Raw genomic sequence first — 18,896 nt, 5'->3', positions numbered from 1 at the left:
CTATGCTTCGCATAGTCATGGCTTTCACGGGCACAAATAACCATCTCCCACCAGCAATGCACACATAACACAGTTCGATAACCGTCTCCCACTAGACGTGCACAAAAAAATAGACACGCACATAACACAGTTCTATAACCATCTCTCACCAACCATGCATAAAGCACCTCCTGCCACAATCCTTTGCCACCACCCCCCCCCCCAAACCACCATCCCCCACAACAATAGTCACACTATCCACCCTCCTCCAGCTTCCCACAACCCTTGCACAGCTGCTTATGTGCAGTGTGTCCTGGGTCTCATTCTTTCTTCTCATCCAGCTGCCTTGACCTACTAACCCAAACTGTAACCATAACCCCAACCATAACCCTAACCCTATCCCTCGCCTGCATCCCCTTCAGCGCCCTCACCTGCATGCCCTTCGGTGCATGACTCATCAGCACCCTCACCTGCATCCTCTACAGAGAAGTTCACTGAATTCCAACTCATCATCATCGTCATAATCATCATCACCATCATCGTCACATTAAAAGTAACATCATATCTTTAATAAAAATTGGAAACAGTACCTGCTGTTGGTGTTGTTTTTTTTTTATTTGTAAGCATTTTTAATGAATCAATCATGTGCATTTGTGTTCATAAAATTTGAAAATTTTCTCTTAAGAATCATGAACCACCAGGAACCTATCCCCCTTTTTCCCATTGAAACAATGCCCCAAATTCGCAGCATTTTCCAGGAACGTATCCCCCATGAATGTTGGGGTCCGGCAATTTCAATTTCTTATGAAAATCCTGAGATCTTTCCGAATTTCGTTGTTTTCTTACAATGTGAAAAAAAAAATGAGAGTGGTTTGTAGAACGCTGGTGTGTTTGTAGAACGGTTTTTAAGAAATTCATAACTCAGCGTGAAAGATGAAAGAAGGGAGTGAGGATTAAAAAAAATACAGAAGGAAATAATTTTGCAGCTGAAGTGATAACGGATTGTTTTATGGTGGCCCAGCAGAAGCACCATTGTTCCGCAGACGCCCTTGAGATGGCTGCTCTGCCCATCAATGAGCAGGTTTTACAGGAAGTTTACCAGTTGTACACCGTTGAACAATGGTACAGCCTGCCTGTTTATTTGTGTGGTTTGAGCGTCTTTGATGCTTGATATTGGTGATGTGGCCGTGTGTAACCGAGGGTCGTGGGCCGTGAATGCGATACAGTACTCCAGAAAATTTTCCACAAATATTCAAAGCCGCGAGTGGTAAACCTGCGGATAGCGAGTGTTTACTGTACGCCACTCTGCTTTGTTCACTCGGTAAAATGCACACACGCGAAGAAAAAAGCGGGGTTAAGAAATTGGTTCATGTCCGTCCATCCGTCTATCGGTCTATCTTATGAGTTTATGATCATCAATTTATGATCGAGGAACAACTTATTTAAATTTAATGTTATATTTTTAACACGAATCGGAACATAAATAGAAAGAGTCTTTCATTTTAGCGTACCTTGGCTCTGAATTTGTCCCAATCACACATGTGTGGAGAATGGTTAGATAATTATTTTACTCTGCCTGCCTGTCAGTCAAACAAAATTGAAAATCATTCCAAACTAGAAACTTACTGTTTATAAGGACGTCACAATGGATACATACGACAGGCATGAAGAACTAATATAACGTGTTAGATAGGGTAATGTAATCAACACTGTGTCAATGGCGATAAAATGGCAGTAAATTCCAGAATTAATTTATTTGCTTGACTTTTATAATCTTTATTTTATTTAAACTTCATTATATACTTAAAGATTGTAGAACACAAATCGCCTTTATAGTACTTCCAAGAACCTCCAGTTTTGCAGTACTTCAATCTAAATAAAGGTCCAATGGGTGGTGTATTAGGGAAGTGTTCGGGAATGCTTCTGGACTACTCCAATAGCACAAAACCTTCAGATTTTTTTTATGATCATTAAAGTAATTGTTTGATGAAAATTTAAGTAAAGTTGAAGTAACACTGCGTGAGGTATCGTGTTCTACGAACTCTCCAGTTCATGTTTGGTTTGAGTGCATAATTAACGATCGTGAAGGCGTTCTATACATCGGCCTACACACTATTACACATGCACAGTGTATACAAGAGTCGTTCAATATTGATGTAGACCTTTTATTGTAAAATATGGAAAAACGATGCTGACATTTTATGCAATAGCATTGTCAATCCCAAGCAAGTTATGTTCCAGAAGTTATCTCAACACTCGTGAAAGCAAACCAAGATAGTGGCAAAGATAGTTTATTGTGCTATCATGCGGCAAACAGAGTAATATAATGACGTTATTTAAAGGAGAACATTAAAACAGCTCCGATTCATGAGACTGTCCACAGAGTTTGGTAATGCATGTTTTCACGTGCGTACCTTCCTCAATAGCTCAGTGAATTTAAAATATGGCCATGAATTTGTGAGCCATCTTGAACATTCTCACTTGTAACCACTTGTTGTCACTCAAGCAAACATGAAACATGTAAAACAACTCGTTTTGGAAAATCGCCAGATTACTAAATGTGAAATTGGACAAGTATTGGATGTCAGTGTTTTAAGTTTGGAAACAATTATTAATTCTTACTGGAAAATTACATAATGCAAGTGCAAGATGAGTTCAAAATGAGCTCTCATTTGTTCACAAGGCAACTTGGATGGATATTGCTCCTGGAATGTAACTGCATGCAGATGGAGGTCGAAGATTTATTGAAGAAGATTGTGAGATGTGATGAGACCAGCTGGGTACATCATTTCACAATAGAGTTAAAGCGAGGGATCATGAAGTAGAGACTTTCTTGAGAGGAAAAAAAAAGGATCGCCACAAGCCAAAACAAATGAAAAAAAGAGGTGACGTAATCATCCAGAAAGCTTATGCCATTGCATTAATTAGCGTTTTTGGACATTAGTGCTTTAGCTCATGTGGAATTTCTAGAACACGGGAAAACCACCAATGCACAGGACTACAGAGTCCATGTCAACCTTGGACTATTTTTATATAATCGTGTATAAATATATATATATATATATATATATATATATATATATATATATATATATATATATATACATACATACATACATACATACATACATACATACATACATACAGCAATTGTATACAGAGTCCTCACATTAACACTTTTTCATATTAACGTTTTTTAAGATCATACACCAGTTTTCAGTGAATGCGTCGTCATTTTCGCGTTAATTATTTTTTTTCTCCATGGCATGACAAAATAGCAGAGCATACAGCTGAGCGTGGTACTCACTCACCCAGCGCTTCACATAAGCAGTTGTGTGGCATGTGTACACTACACAGTACTGTACTGTATAAGTGCATTGACCCTTTCTATTCATTTGTTAAAGGCCCGGTCACACCTTGACGTTTTAGCCAGCGATGGCAACGTATTAAAATGTATGTAAAACGCTGGCTTACGTTGAACTTTTGATGTTTTTTTTAAAGATTCGGACGTATTCATAGCGACTTGGTCTTATGTATAACGCATTGTTAACGGACACAGAACGTTTCGTTGTGTTATAGATAACTTATACCAACGAATGCTGAACCTGTTGTCGGCCTACACAACCGATGCCCAACGATAGTCTAACTCAGGCATAGCGCGTTGCACGCATCGCCGACGATGTCGTGACGTAGCCTATTAAAAGGCTGACGCACAACGATTCAAATCATAACTGCCGTAGAAATGGAAGGGTCAAAATCGCGGTCACACCTTGGCGATCTTGCCAGCGTATGCCGACGTAACAAAAAGTGTGTCTAAAACGTTGGGGCACGTCGAATACGGTATGGGTAAGTTTGGTATACGTGAGTAGAACGCTAAATACGCTATCATAAGTCGTAGTAAGTAGAGTACGTCAAGAAATTTTGAACATGTTCAAAATTTTACGACGTACTCGGCGTATGACACACGTTCACATGCGATGGGGATAAGTTTTACACACGTCCACAAAGGCTACTTATAAGCTACTCATAAGTCGAAACACGTCGCGGTAATGTCTTTTTGACGCGAAACTTATTTCTAACTTATGTTTGACGTGCTTTGAACCAATTCTTTACGTAGTCCCAACACACATCGACGTATGTAGACGTATTCCAATGACGTCTTCCGGTCGACAAAAAAAAAAAAATGAATGTGTTTCTCGCTTACAACTGCCATATAAAGACGTGTTCCCAGCGGTTTTGGGAATTGGTATATAAAAATGGTGTTCATAAAAGGGGAACCCAACAGTGTTTTCGAGTCCTTTTTGAGTCTATGTCCATGTCAGCAGTAACAGTATCAGTATCAGTATTACTATTAGTATTAGTATTAGTAGTAGTTTGTTCATGTTGGCAGTAGTAGGTGGGTGTGAGGGGCAGGGTGTGGGTTATGATGGATCGTCCTTGCGTCCGCGTGTCCACGGGTAGGTTCATAGGCTGCCACTCAACGATTTAAATGGCTGCATCTCCACTATTGAAAGTAGACGCTTGCGCTCAACAATTGGATTTTTTTTACACTCAACGACTTTGAAATGGTACCACTCAGCTAGTTTCATTGTTTACAATGAACGATTTAAATTGCTGTCACTCGCCTTTGTTTTTTTTTTGTTTTTTTTTTTTGTTTGTTTTTTTGACGCTGGGGTTTGGAAATTTGAAGCGTTTCTTCTGAACGTGTTAAAACGCTCAAACTCGACTATTTTAAATAGACGCTGCCGATAGACAATTGGAATCATAGCCAAACTAGACATCGAAGTGTGAACATCCTCGTCATGCCAAAGAAAAGTTTGAAGAATGCTGCAAATAAGTGTCGTGGCCGTGGACGCTGACGCAAGGACGATCCATTATACCGACGTCTTTCAGCCTATGAGTAACTTAAAAGTAACGTCTGTCGATGTGTGTCAACGATCGCGTAACGTGCCAACAACACGTTAATCATAGGTTAGAAATAAGTTTCGGGTACGCTAAACATTACCTCGGCGTGTCTCAACTTATGATTAACTTACAAGTAGCATGTGTTGACGTCTGTCAACGATCGCAGACCGTGCCTACAACTTGTGGCCAGCGTAGCGGAACATCTGAGTCATACGCCGGCATACGTCGTGAAATTTCAAGCATGAAAAAATTTGAGGACAACCGAAAAGTACAACGTTTAAAGCCAACGTACAACGACTTATGGCAACGTACTACGACGTATGCCAGCGTGCTCTCAATGTTATCAAAACTTACCCATAACGTATTCAACGTTTGCCAGCGTTTTAGAAAAAAAATTCAAAAATCGGCATACGTTGGCTAAAACGTCAAGGTGTGACCGGGCCTTAAACGGTGTTGGCTCATGTTCCTCCCCCTTAATTCCTTTCCTTTCCACATCAGTCCTTCATACGATATCCATTTATACCAGAACACCATGGTGTAATCGTGTTTGTTGAATGCCGAGCCTTCTCGTTTGCTCGTGTGATTCATGTTCTGTATTATTTATACATTTTTTTAAAATGTTATGTCCTAAAAAATTTGGCTCGGAATGTATCCCTCCTTTGTAACATTGTTCCTATGGGAAAAATAAATTTGATTTACAGTTTTTCATACAACACTCAACTTTGTGGGAATGCATCCTTAGCGTTAAGCGAGAACCCCCGGTATATATAAGGAGGGGTTCAGATAAAATAAGATGATTAAATATGACAAAGGGAGAGAAAATAACAAAGAAAAAGGATGTAGTGCAGTTGTGGAGATGGGTTTGATATGGGAGAGGATATTAAATATCAAATAAAGATAAATACTGGACTCAAATTTTGAGGAAGGAGAGGGAAGGGAAATGTTTGATTAGAAATGAAGTGGGAACGAGAGTGGCATCAGTAATTTCACCATTTTCCCCTTCTAATAATATGCACGAATTACCAAAAGTATTGGGATAAGAAAGAGACAATTCAGGGTTATTAATTCACCATAGTTTATTTGAATTCTCATTGGGTGTTTCTCTGCCTTTAGCATCAAACATGGCCGAGGCCTTGTCAATAACACGTTGTAGCAGATTTCATAGATAGGACCCATTACATTGTGCTGTTCCTTTTCCAAAGCAAATGCAAGCCTCAGGCGGAATTCCAAGATGTCTTGGTTTGATTGGGTTTTAATTGGGACTCCGAGCTGGTCTCTGCAGATTTTCAATGTTGCTTTTCCCCAAAATTAATTCTGAACAGACACAATTGTATGTTAAAATTCATTGGCCTGTTGTAAGGGCCCTCATCATCATTTTATTACAAAATAGTCAAAATAGCACAATAAAACCTAAATCAAATGTGAGTTTCCCTTCATTTCCGAAGAAGGCTATTCACAAGAAACATGTGAACCACATGGTCAATTTTGTTTCCAGTGTAATAGCTTCTCTTTATCACATACATGCTACATTGCAGTGTGGTGTAAAATATGTACGTATGCAACTTTGAAAAAAGTTTGAGTGTGCATGCATGCCCCATTTTTTAAATCTTATTCTGCATGTAGCCCCAAATGATTCCTCAAAACAAACAAGGAAAATATGATTTCAATTCTCTCTAGATAGCAGATAGTGTAGCTTATTTGAATTTGCATCTCTCATAATATTGAGCCTTCCCTTCCCCTTCCCTCATACTGCCTTCCCATCCCCTCATGCTACCTTTCCTTCCCCTCCCCTCACCCTGCTTTCTCTTCCCCTCATACTGCCTTCCACCCCCCTTGGACATCTCTGCCCTTTCTCCCTCAAATCTCCCTACCAAATGCAAATCCAGAACCCTCTCCCCTCATGCTTACCTCTTCCCAAACCCCCTCCTCACTTCCCTCTCCTCTCTGTCCCTCATCCTTCTTGCTCCCACCCCCACCCCCCCTTTCCCCTTCACTGCGTGCTTCTCAAAAGCAAAGGGTGTTAGTTTCCCCCTTTGCTCCCCGTTGGTCTGAGACTCTTCTTGAAGTTGTGGATAATGGTGTTTCACATCCCCTAATTGGTGACAACAGTAACATCTATACTCTCTTCTTCTCTGAGAGGACCCACTGATCCCTTCCTGGCACTGTTGCTTATACAAGTCCAACAGTTCACCTTGGATTTTCACTAAGTCCTCAACTTGTTGGTAGAGTCCGTCTAGTCAGTCATCTGTCTTGGCATTCAAGGGGGATGACTCTGCTGTTATAGACGGTCATGTTTGGTTGTTCTGTCTCCACTTCTTTGATGGTAGTGTGGCTCCCTCTCTTCAGCTTTGGATCTTCATCCTCTTTGGACCACCTTATGGCTTCCTTCCAAAGAGATGAAAAGCTAATGTTGTCATTCATTCTAATGGATTTCTTCAACTCCCTCTGAAGATGCTTATCATTTACATTTTCAATGAGTGCTTCTCTCAATATTCAGTCTTTCATGGCTGTGACAGAGGGATCCTTTCTTTCCAAACCATCAGATAATTTCAACAAATCCCTTGAAAAGTCTCTCACAGTTTCCCTTTCAGTCTGTTGCCGTTCATACAGGTTACGCCTTAGCTGCATGGGGGTGCGCTGTTCTTCAAAAACGTCCTCCAGAACTTTGAGGATTTGATCAGCGTCTTCCTGCACTTCCCTGGTTTGAACCTTGACCTCCTCACGTGCTAGGCCCTCCAGGTGTCTGAGCAGAAACAAGGCAGCTTCATGCTTGTCCATCCTATTAATTGTGTTTCAGGCATCCTTCAGCCAGTATCTGACATGGTCTTCTCCCATCCAAGAAAAGCTCTGGATCTTATAGGAGGCAATTTGACATTTACCACTGGAGCTGGCACTTGTTGTGGGACTGGCAAGGTGTCCTTCCAGATTTGGAGTCGACAAAGAGCCTCTTCCACAGCTTCCACCCGGGCTTCAGCCATCTCGGGATCCACCACTGCCTTCAATATCTGACTTTTTTCGCAAATCAAATGCAAGATTTTGATTTCACCCCACTTCTGGTACCACTGTAAATGAGAGAGGTGGGTCGCTCTAATCAAACAGGCAAGACCAATCAAAGTTCTCATATGGAAGGAGATTTATTTTCCCCAAAGTTGCAACCATTAACAGTGATGAAGACAGTAGCTTCACCCATTCAGACCACACACTGAGGCGAGCCTAAATCGTCACTGGCAGTCAATCGTACATAAAGCAACCCTTGGAAACTTAACCTGTCGAATAAAGTTCGCGCTTACACCATCCCGCTCGCAGCTCCCGGTCCTTTATCTCCTCCCCATGGAAAGCTGTGGGTGTGGCCAGGGACGGATATCCTGTCTACAGTTCATGGGAAGTGAACGCTGAGAAATTAAATCCATTATCACAGCAGGCTCCAGCCCCAGCCATCAAAAACAGAGAAATTAAATGTATTTACAAAATATTTTCCTCTTCTCTGCTGTATTGCTGCATATATATATATATATATATATATATATATATATATATATATATATATATATATATATATATATATATATATATATTGGCTGCTCTTAGAGCACCCTTATTCTGGACATTTCCATCTGTCTGTCTGTCTGCGAAACTTTGGTCAAGCCGAGGGGCTAACCACTCAACCGATTCCAATGAAATTTGGTAGGTAGGACCAATATTTCTGGGAATCGTGTGCTTTCGAATATGGGAACCCGGGCCCGAGCAACGGCCCTTTAAAGTGGTCAATAAATCGAAAAAAAATCAAAAGTAAATAAATCGAAAAATCGAAGCTTAGAGTTCTGTGCGCAATCTATCGAGCTCCCTTCATGCTAATTTGCAGCCCGAACAAAAAATATTTGTAGGAGGAGATAAGTTTTGGGTGAGTACATGTCGAACATTTCAGAAACGGTAAATTGCGAATATCTCTAAGAGAAAGAGTCTGATTTTGATGAAACTTGGGTGAAATGTGTACAATGTGGCTAGGCATGTACACAAAAATGAATGGTTGCTATGCACACCTCCGTTGCTTAGCAACACCTAAAATACTTTATCGTACATCATACACTTATTATGGACTGTACAAAAAAATTAATATCTCCGAAACTGGACCTCCGAGGGACCTGTTTTTTTTGTGCCCAAGGAGAATGTCTTACAGCATCATATAAAAAAATAAAATCTTTAGCGAATAGATAAATGGAATTACCAGGGCTGCCATTTGTTAGAGTCTCTTTGGAAACATGCCTGAAATTTCACAAGGCGGGTTTCTGGGCGCAAGCTAAGAGGGCTGTGATAATCATATTTATTGTGCTAAATTGATTGATAGCATGTACATGAATACCGTCTCGTCGCGTCGGCCAGCTTTCCATCGAGAGCGAGCAGCCATGTCGCCTACCGGCTTGTATGTATGTATATATATATATATATATATATATATATATATATATATATATATATATATATATATATATATATATATATATATATATATATGTATACACACACACATCAGACGCACCTCCTGACTGTTATGGTATGCCGGATACATAATGTTATGGTATTATGTCGCACACGGTAAAACCACATCATCCGCACAGAACAACCATCCGTCTGCCACCCTGACGATTGTTCCTGCTAATGCAAACCATTTAACCAGAAGGCACGTTGACTGTGTAGGACTGTGTCCAATGGGGATCAGCATCGTGATATATATATATATATATATATATATATATATATATATATATATATATATATATATATATATATATATATTTATATTGTTGTGGTTGAGGAAATTCGCAAACCACCATTCGGGTCCTGTAGGTGAGATATCTCTGGAAGTACATGTGTAGTTAGCCCAAACCCGTTGTTTAGAGGGAATAAATGTGATTCATTCGGGCTGCGACCCTTTAAGATAGCCGTTTTTCTGTTCTGTCTTTATTTTGAACCAACCACGTCTCAACCGCCATCACACAACAACCACCAAACCACAACGCCGCTTCACAACAACAACAACAACAACAACGCCAACAGCCACAACCTTTACCTTCACAACTCGCTCTCGCAAACATCGCATCACCACCATTCCAAGCGTCGCCATGGCCATAAACCACCACAATAAACCCTCCACCACCTTCACCTCTTCTCCTTCTGCGGCCATTCCCGCACCACTTGTGAACGACGAGCGTCAGGCTGTCCTGAGCCGCGGGTGCAAAAAGCGGCCTTTCCGAGGAAAAGTCGGATCAGGAATGATACACGCCCACTTCTGTTCCGTCCTATCAGCAAGCGCGGGGCGATTTTGCCCCGCCTCCAGGCGCGTCGGAGTAGAATCTATATATGCCAATTCGAGGATCAGGGGAGGTTCATGCCCACTTTTCCTCCGTCCAATGGACGAGCGTAGCTCTGCCCCCGAGCTCATCCTGATCCGGAAATTTGCATATGGGTTCTCCTGCCGTACTATAAAGCGCCGAGCGCGGGGCGAATTCAGTGAGTTTTGGGCTCGGGCGAGTTGAAGAGGTGTGGCGGCGGCGGAGTGTGGGAGCAGCAGTCAAAACGGGTCTGGAGGAGAGTCAGTCTGTCGGAGTCGGAGCCTGTCGGGGAGCTGCAGAAAGGGGAAGCCGGGAGCGCGGTCGAGGTCGCAGTGGAGTTGCTCGTCGCGGGACCCAAGCAAGCCAGCTATCCTCTTTCCCCAGAGCATCAACAATTCCCCCCCTTCCCCCCCCCCACGCTGAGATAGTGCGGAAAGGGGGCCCCGTTCCCACCCCATTCCAATCAGTGCCAACGAAACCCGCGGAGGAGCACGGAGTCGAGGCACCGCCGCGACATTTGCGGCTCATCACAAGACGGGTAGGCTCCGCCCGGTCTCGCGCCCACAGACCACGTCTGCCCCCTTGTCGTTGAGGGTGGCCCTTTTCTTTTGCTTTTGAGTATATGTGTTGTCGGCGCCGTCTGTAAAGTAAAACTGTGTAAGTGTTGCCGTGTGCTCGCGTAGTCGGTAGTAGATCTGCATTGTTGTGTTTCTTTTGCAATTGCTTTTGGTGCATAATTGTTGTAATTGTATATGTGTGCTATCCGTGTGCCGCGGAATAAATGTGCCTTATGTTGAACTGTTTTTCCTGTTTCGCTTCGTCTTTTCTTTAATTGAATCTCCATCTTACTTCACGTAAAGGGTTGATAGTGGGCTAAATACGCCCGATAATTAATCAGAACCGTCGAGGTTGACGATAACACCGCTCGGTTATCCCGATAGTACGGAACGGGTCGCTTAAGTGGCCCGTGTCCGGGGTCGACCTGCGGCGAGGTGCGATCGCCCGGTCTACCCTCCGTGTGGGTACTTAGGTAGGTCGAATTTGGCGAACAACCCTATCTGACGCGGGGGGCCGATTGGCACGATCGTGGTGAGGCCGAAAGGCCCACCCGTGACTAGTTCCCGGCGTTAGTCCGAGAGGGTCACGACGGAATTGTCCGTCCGGTGGGCGACGTGCCGCGATTCGAGTTACGTGGCCGCTCGCACGCCGGCGGGCACGAATTCACAACAATATATATATATATATATATATATATATATATATATATATATATATATATATATATATATATATATATTTTTTTTTTTACAGGGTGGGTCAAATGTCACTGAAGGTTTTCTTTTTTTAATAACTCTTTTATTTTAAAATAAAAATTAATGAAATAAATTGCAAATAGTAGTTTAATTCATGGGATTTGTCTTTTTAGATAAATTGTGAAAAATAATGTCCTGCAAATGCCCCCATTGGCTTCTTCGCTAATTCTTGCTCTTTCCAAAATGTGATCCATTTACAGAGGACAAAACTCCTTGATCAATTGCTGCAATTTCCTCGGAAATGTTGTTTTTCAATTCCTCTAGTGTCTGAGGCTTGTTGACATATACGCGATCTTTAAGGTACCCACAAAGAAAAAAAATCTGTGTTCGTTAAATCTGGTGAACATGGATGCCAATTAATGTTTCCAAATCTTGAAATTATGTGGTTTCCAAAAACTGTCCTTAACAAATCCATTGTTGGCCTCGCAGTATGGGCCGTAGCTCCATCTTGCTGGAACCACATTTCTAGTAAAATGTTCACTTCCGGAAACAAGAAATTTTCCAGCATTGACCTGTATTGCTCATCAGTCACAGACACTGCATTACCATCATCTTGAAAAAGAAAGGCCTTCCACTGCAGGCTGAGTCATGAACAGACCCCTTTGACTCAAAACGAGCAATCAAGTTCTGAGTCATGTTTTCTGACGGTTGTTCTCAAACATTAAAATGATTGCGAAATTTTCTTTGAGTTTGAATTATTGATTTCCCACTGGAGTAATAAAATTCAACAATTTTCACGTACTGGTCATTGATAAATTTATACATCAACAATTTCCCTGGTCTTCTTTATCTGTAAAAAAAAAGAAAAATTAAAAACGAATTTAAAATATAAGTTATTTAAGAAAAAATAAAAAGAAAACCTTCAGTGACTTTTTGCCCACCCTTTATATATATATACACTGAATTAAATTAAAACAAAGGAAAGACTTGATGTATATAACAAACAATATAAGAATCATGTTTGTTGGTGCATGTTACATTTACAATCGCTGTTTGAAACCCTCATACGGACTCCAAACTATTGAAACAAAATGACAGATCCTTTTTTTTTCATTTTGTTTCAAAGCACAAATGCTCTGGGATTTGCTTCGCTAGATGGCTTTTGTGTAGTGTACAACATGCTGAACGAAAATGACAGAGAGAGAAGATTGTGAAGTACAGAAACATCGCTAAAAATATGATCGATCAAAGAAAAAATCGTTTCCATACTTTTATATTTTCACTAACCGTAAGGCAGAAATTCTGTTTTTACTTTCACCTTGATTCAACATGCTGGAAGGATAGCTTTTAGGTATGTGCACTCACTTTTGAGGTGTCTAGCCTCTGTTGGAATCGCGACCCAGTTATAAACGGTCACTCTTTGATAAGGTACCACATTGAAGGCTGTTCGCTGAGGTTAGGGCTGGCAGAATGCCTGATAGAATAGCTAACTATATGAGTGAAAGGAAGCAAAGAGTGGCTTTGTGGGACGTTGTAAGTCGTGGGATAATTCAGGGATCAGTACAAGGTCTGTTGTTTATTTATTTACATCGATGATTTGGACAATGAGGTGAAGAGAAGGCTTTCTAAATTTGCAGATAATATGAAATTTGGAGTCGAGATAAATAGCAGAACCAGGGTGATCAGATTCATAAATGTCCAGATACTTTCATCAATGAGGGAATAAATTGTCAGGTGCAGTTTAACATGAAGAAATGTAAGGTTCTGGGGATGGGTAAGAACACTGAAAATAGGGATTACATAATGCAAGCGGCATTCTTGGAGCATGTCACACAGGAGAAAAATGTGGGAGTGGTAATAGACATCGAGAGTAAGCAGACAGAACAGTGCTAGGTAGCTGTATATAAAGCTTTTTACCTCCGCCACCTAATGTAGACGGAGGTTATGCTTTCACCCCTATCTGTTTGTTTTTCTATAAATACGATGTCTCAGTTATGGATGGATTTGGAATAAATTTGGTGGGCAGGTTGAGTGTGTGACAAGGACTAATTGAGAAGATTTTGGTGAAGATCCGGAGACCAGAATTTTTAAGCGATTCATCACCATTGAGAGATAGGGCCAAAAACTATTTAGAGCATGATATCTTAAAAAGATGTGGACGAGTTATGATGAAACTAGATGGATGAGTTGGTTAATGGTTCGGTGACAAGACCAAGCTGATTAGATTTTGATTATTTGGATCCTGCTGTTCAGTGGGATACATCAGTGGGATACAGTCGATATCAGTGGGATACAAAATGTAAACTGTTCAGCCTGGTGGAGGTATGTGCTCTAACGAGTGCCATTCCAGTTATCTCCACCCACCAAAGGTGAATGGAGGTTGTTTTTTTCACCCCTGTCTGTTTTTCTGTTTGTGACCAGGATATCTAAAAAAGTTATGGACAGATTCGGATGAAACGTGGACAAGTTGGGTGTATGACAAGGACTAATTGATTTTATTTTAGTGAAGATCCAGATTCCACTGATTTTTAAGTGATTCTTCACCATTGAGAGATAGAACTAAAACCGATATATAGCATAATATCTCAAAACGTTATGGATGGATTCGAATTAAACTTGGTGGACAGATTGGGTGTGTGACAAGGACTAATTGATTTGATTTTAGTGAAGATCCAGATTCCACTGATTTTTAAGTGATTCTTCACCATTGAGAGATAGAACTAAAACCGATATATAGCATAATATCTCAAAACGTTATGGACGGATTCGAATTAAACTTGGTGGACAGATTGGGTGTGTGACAAGGACAAATTGATTCGATTTTGGTGAAGATCCGAATCCACATACAAGAATTTTTTTTAAGTGATTCTTCACCATTGAGAGATGGAGCCAAAAATGATATATAGCATGGTATTTTCAAATTTTCTTCAGCCTGAGATGTTCCACTGGATGAGGCATTGCATGGCGGAGGTCTGCACTCGAACAAGTGCCCTACTAGTTAACCTCTGCCATCAAAGATGTACGGAGGTTACTGTTTTCACCCCTGTCTGTTTGTTTGTTTGTTTGTGAACAGTATTACGGAAAAACTCCTCTAAGGATTTCGACGAAAGTTGGTGGGGGGATAAGGTATGGTTCAAGGATCATGCTATTAGATTTTGGACTTGCTCCAAAGTCCAATATGGCCGAAAGGGCGGCCATTTTGAAAAAATATTTGAATTTTTGTTTTTGCATTTCTGCATGTTTTAATTGATTTCCACCCCCCCCCCCCCAAAAAAAAAAAATTTCAACTTTTTTTTCAACAAAATTTCTATTTTTTTTTTTTTTTTTGCATTTCTACATGTTATAAGTGATTTCCAACAACGCCTGGTGTTGGCGCAGTGGTTAGGGCAGCGGCTTGAGATCCAAAAGGTTCTGAGTTCAAGCCCCGTTGGACCACTGAATTAATACACCAGGGGGTTGACTCAGCCTGTCATCCTTCTGAGGTGGGCGATATGAGTACCAGTGTACTGGGCCGGTGTATACCCCGGTTAAAATAGGTGTACCATATCCCTGTGTCGTAAAAGGCGACCAGGGTTGCGTCAGGAAGGGCATCCGGCGTAAAACATGTGCCAAATCACTATGCGGATCATACGGATGATCCGCTGTGGCGACCCCGAACGGGAGCAGCCGAAAGAAGAAGAAGATAAGTGATTTCCAACAAAAAACATGCCAAAATTATAATTGCGGCTGATTTTGGAACTTCAGGTGGATATACTCACAAGTCTTGGAAAGTGAGAGGATGCCGGAGGAGTGGAGATCAAGTGTACTGGTTCCGATTTTCAAGAATAAGGGTGATGTGCAGAGCTGTGGAAATTACAGAGGGATAAAGTTGTTAAGCCACACCATGAAGTTGTGGGAAAGAGTAGTGGAAGCTAGGTTGAGAGGAGAGGTGACGATTTGTGGGCAGCAATATGGGTTTATGCCAGGAAAGAGCGCTACTGATGCAATGTTTGCTTTAAGAATGTTGATGGAGAAGTATAGGGAAGGCCAGAAGGAGTTACATTGTGTGTTTGTGGATTTAGAGAAAGCTTATGATAGGGTGCCAAGAGAGGAGTTGTGGCATTGTATGAGGAAGTCGGGAGTGGTGGAGAAGTATGTGAGGATCGTGCAGGATATGTATGAGGACAGTGTGACAGCGGTGAGGTGTGCGGTAGGAATGACGGACCGGTTTAAGGTAAAAGTGGGATTACACCAAGGATCGACTCTGAGCCCTTTCCTGTTTGCAATGGTGATGGACAGGTTGACGGACGAGATCAGACTGGAGTCTCCATGGACTATGATGTTCATGGATGACATCATGATCTGTAGGGAGAGTAGGGAGCAGGCTGATGCGAGCCTCGAAAGGTGGAGGTACGCATTGGAGAGAAGGGGAATGATAGTCAGTCGGAGTAAGACGGAGTACATGTGCGTAAATGAGAGGGAGGGTGGTGGTATGGTGCGGTTGCAAGGAGTTGAGGTGGGGAAGGTGGATGGGTTTAAATACTTGGGATCAACTGTCCAAAGTAACGGAGAGTGTGGGAGAGAAGTGAAAAAGAGAGTGCAGGCAGGATGGAGTGGGTGGAGAAGAGTTGCAGGAGTGATTTGTGACAGAAGGGTAGCTGCAAGAGTGAAGGGGAAAGTATATAAGACGGTAGTGAGACCAGCTATGTTGTATGGTTTGGAGGCGGTGGCGCTAACAAAAAGACAGGAAGCGGAGCTGGAGGTGGCAGAGTGAAAGATGCTGCGATTCTCGTTGGGAGTGACGAGGATGGATAGGATAAGAAATGAGTATATTAGAGTATACTACAGCATATATATAATGAGTATACTACAGCGCAGGTAGGACGGTTTGGAGACAAAGTGAGAGAGGCGAGATTGAGATGGTTTGGACATGTGCTCAGGAGGGAAACGGAGTATATCGGGAGAAGGATGTTGAAAATGGAGCCGCCAGGCAGGAGGAGAAGAGGAAGGCCAAAGAAGAGGTTCATGGATACGGTGAGGGCGGACATGCGGGTGGTTGGAGTGTCAATGGAAGATGTGGAGGATGGAGCGAAATGGAGACGGTTGATCCGCTGTGGCGACCCCTCACGGGAGCTTTTATTTTAAGGTGTCGAGCCTCTGTTCGAAGCCGGAAGAAGAAGAAGAAGAAGAAGAAGAAGGAGGAGGAGGAGGAGGAGGAGGAGGAGGAGGAGGAGGAGGATATATTCACGTAAAATCAATTTCTGTTTCAAGGAATCTCGTTATGAGGAATGAATTGAGTATGTAAAAGTTAAAAGTAAAAGGGAAAGTTGCAAACTATAACTCTGTGAGCGCTGTTGACGTCAAATTGAATGAATAGGATATCAGGTTCACTTGAGTGACCTCGCAGTATTGGTGGTGGAGGTTTTGCACTCTACCAAGTGCTCCCCCTCTAGTTTTAGATTGTGTTCATAGGGGGATAAATTATAAATCAAAAAAGGTTGTGTTAACACGAATGGAATTTAGTGACGGTTCACATGGAATATTGTGTGCAGTTTTGATCACCACATTGGCAAAAGGACATAGCTGCCATATAGAGGGTTTAGCATAGAGCAACGAGATTGATTCCAGGGCTAACTAAACGAAGCTATGAGGAGCAGTTGAGAGAAACAGGACATTATGCATGAGAAAGGAGGCAATTATGAAGTGACCTGATGGAGATATTTCAGATAATGAAGGGTGTGGACAAAATAAGTGCAGAAGACTTTTTCAGTAGAATGGACAGTGAGACAATTTCACACTGAAGTTGCTATTTTCCAATCAATGTATCCGCTGTTCCTCAAGGTCTCAAACGTTCTTCAAGAAAGCTATCTGCAATAATGAATCACAATACTTTCCCTGTTACCCTCCCCAAGTCTAAGTTTAATCCTCAAGTCCGTTCATCACTCCTCCTGGCTGTTGTCCCATTCTCTTCCCTCCAGCACTTCAAATGTGCTGCAACCTTATAACGAAGCACACTTTTTCTGTTCTTGCTTTTGGAACCAGTTTCTCCTTGTCAGGCCATGTTAATTCGAGAATTTCTTTAACTTGGGCCTTCAGCAATGGTTGTGTTTATGTCAGCATGGTGGAGAGGCAAGTACAGGCTGGGCTTGAGCAGGCAGTGGCTTTGACGGAGAGCTTCGTTTGCCTTCTGACAATACTTACTTTGTTTCCCCGGGTTTCAGCTGTGCACAACGGAACGTGTGCAGGGTTTCACGTCTGCTTCCCCACCCTCCACAACACCCGCTCCCTTTACTTCGCTCTCCTTTCACCCCAACAAACTTTTTGTCATTCCTTTTCACAATAACCCTCATCGTTCTCTCAGTCATTCCCTCCACCCTGTCTCAACTGAACTCTTTCGATCATAAACACCATGTCCCAATGTTTGAATCCCACGTATTGTTATTTTTGTTCATTGTGTTATTATGTCTGTCCTTCATATAGCACAATCCTTTTGATGAGACGTAGTAACCCTTTGGAGTAGAAAACCGGTAGACGTAGTAATCATTTATTACATCCTTTTTCTGAAATTTATGGCTAGACGTCTTTTTTTGTTTTTAAGTGTACACAGTTTCACACGTGTCAAAAGAATTAAAAGAAAATAATTTTCATCTCAAAGACAGATAGAATGTCCAGTAACCGATCTAAGCAGGATATGAAGCGTCTATGGCTCATGGAGGAAGTTAGACAGAAATGATACTAAAGGCAGGATATTAGGAGATGATATCAAAGTGCTTTCACACAAACATTAGGAGATGATGAACAAATTGACACATCAAATGGGACTCAAACCCAAGGTTAGAGCATCATGAGGGAAGTGCACGGACACTGATTTTACCGAACGCCGCACATCATATAATGTTTTATTCTTTTTCTAACAGTGTTGTTAAAATAACATATCAGTCAACATTGTGCCAACGTTTTAAGTTGTAACTTACCTTTTTGAGGGCCACCTGAGACCAATGAAGTTGTCAAAGGCCTGAAAAGAAAACGTATAGATGTGGGAAAGAAAACCTTATGAAAATGATCTGTAACAGGGCAACTACACATTTTCTTTTGGTAAAGGATGGTAGAAAAAGGAGCAATAGATGGTCGTGTTACTGCATGACATGTGGGGTATTCTAATCCTTCTATGTACGAGATACAACCGATAGTCCAAGATACAACAACAAAAAAATGTAACAAGGCCTATATTTCAAATACAAAATATCGTTGTATGTTTATTTATTTTCCTAATTATTTATATTTAGGGTTAACAGAATGGACTCAAGGTAAGCACACTCGCCTCTAAGGTGTCCAGCCAGGGTTCGAATCATGACTCAGCTATAAACTGTCATGTTGGTGTTTCACAGGCAGGGTGATTCATCAGTGGGTGGGTGCCTTCCCTTGGATGGATGTTAAACTGGACGTCCTG

At 41.7% G+C, this 18,896-nt stretch overlaps 1 long non-coding RNA gene across 1 annotated transcript in view; it reads right to left on the bottom strand.

Moving 5' to 3' along the window:
• Positions 1-4,730: 4,730 nt before the first annotated feature.
• Positions 4,731-18,896, bottom strand: part of LOC147023537 (uncharacterized) — a 17,538-nt gene continuing 3,372 nt past the window's right edge. Inside the window, exons 2-4 of the long non-coding RNA XR_015060265.1 lie at positions 18,421-18,461; positions 15,226-15,310; positions 4,731-6,198 (exon numbers count right to left, since the gene is read on the bottom strand). This is a non-coding gene — a long non-coding RNA (uncharacterized LOC147023537). The remainder of the gene's footprint in view (positions 6,199-15,225; positions 15,311-18,420; positions 18,462-18,896) is intronic.

The sequence above is a fragment of the Eptatretus burgeri genome, chromosome 7, assembly GCF_056783735.1.
Source record: "Eptatretus burgeri isolate ZD-2024b chromosome 7, Ebu_testis_v1, whole genome shotgun sequence".
In the NCBI taxonomy this organism is placed as follows: domain Eukaryota; kingdom Metazoa; phylum Chordata; class Myxini; order Myxiniformes; family Myxinidae; genus Eptatretus; species Eptatretus burgeri.
The sequence above is the reverse complement of the archived record's forward strand: the minus strand, read 5'-3'. Positions and strand labels throughout refer to the sequence as shown.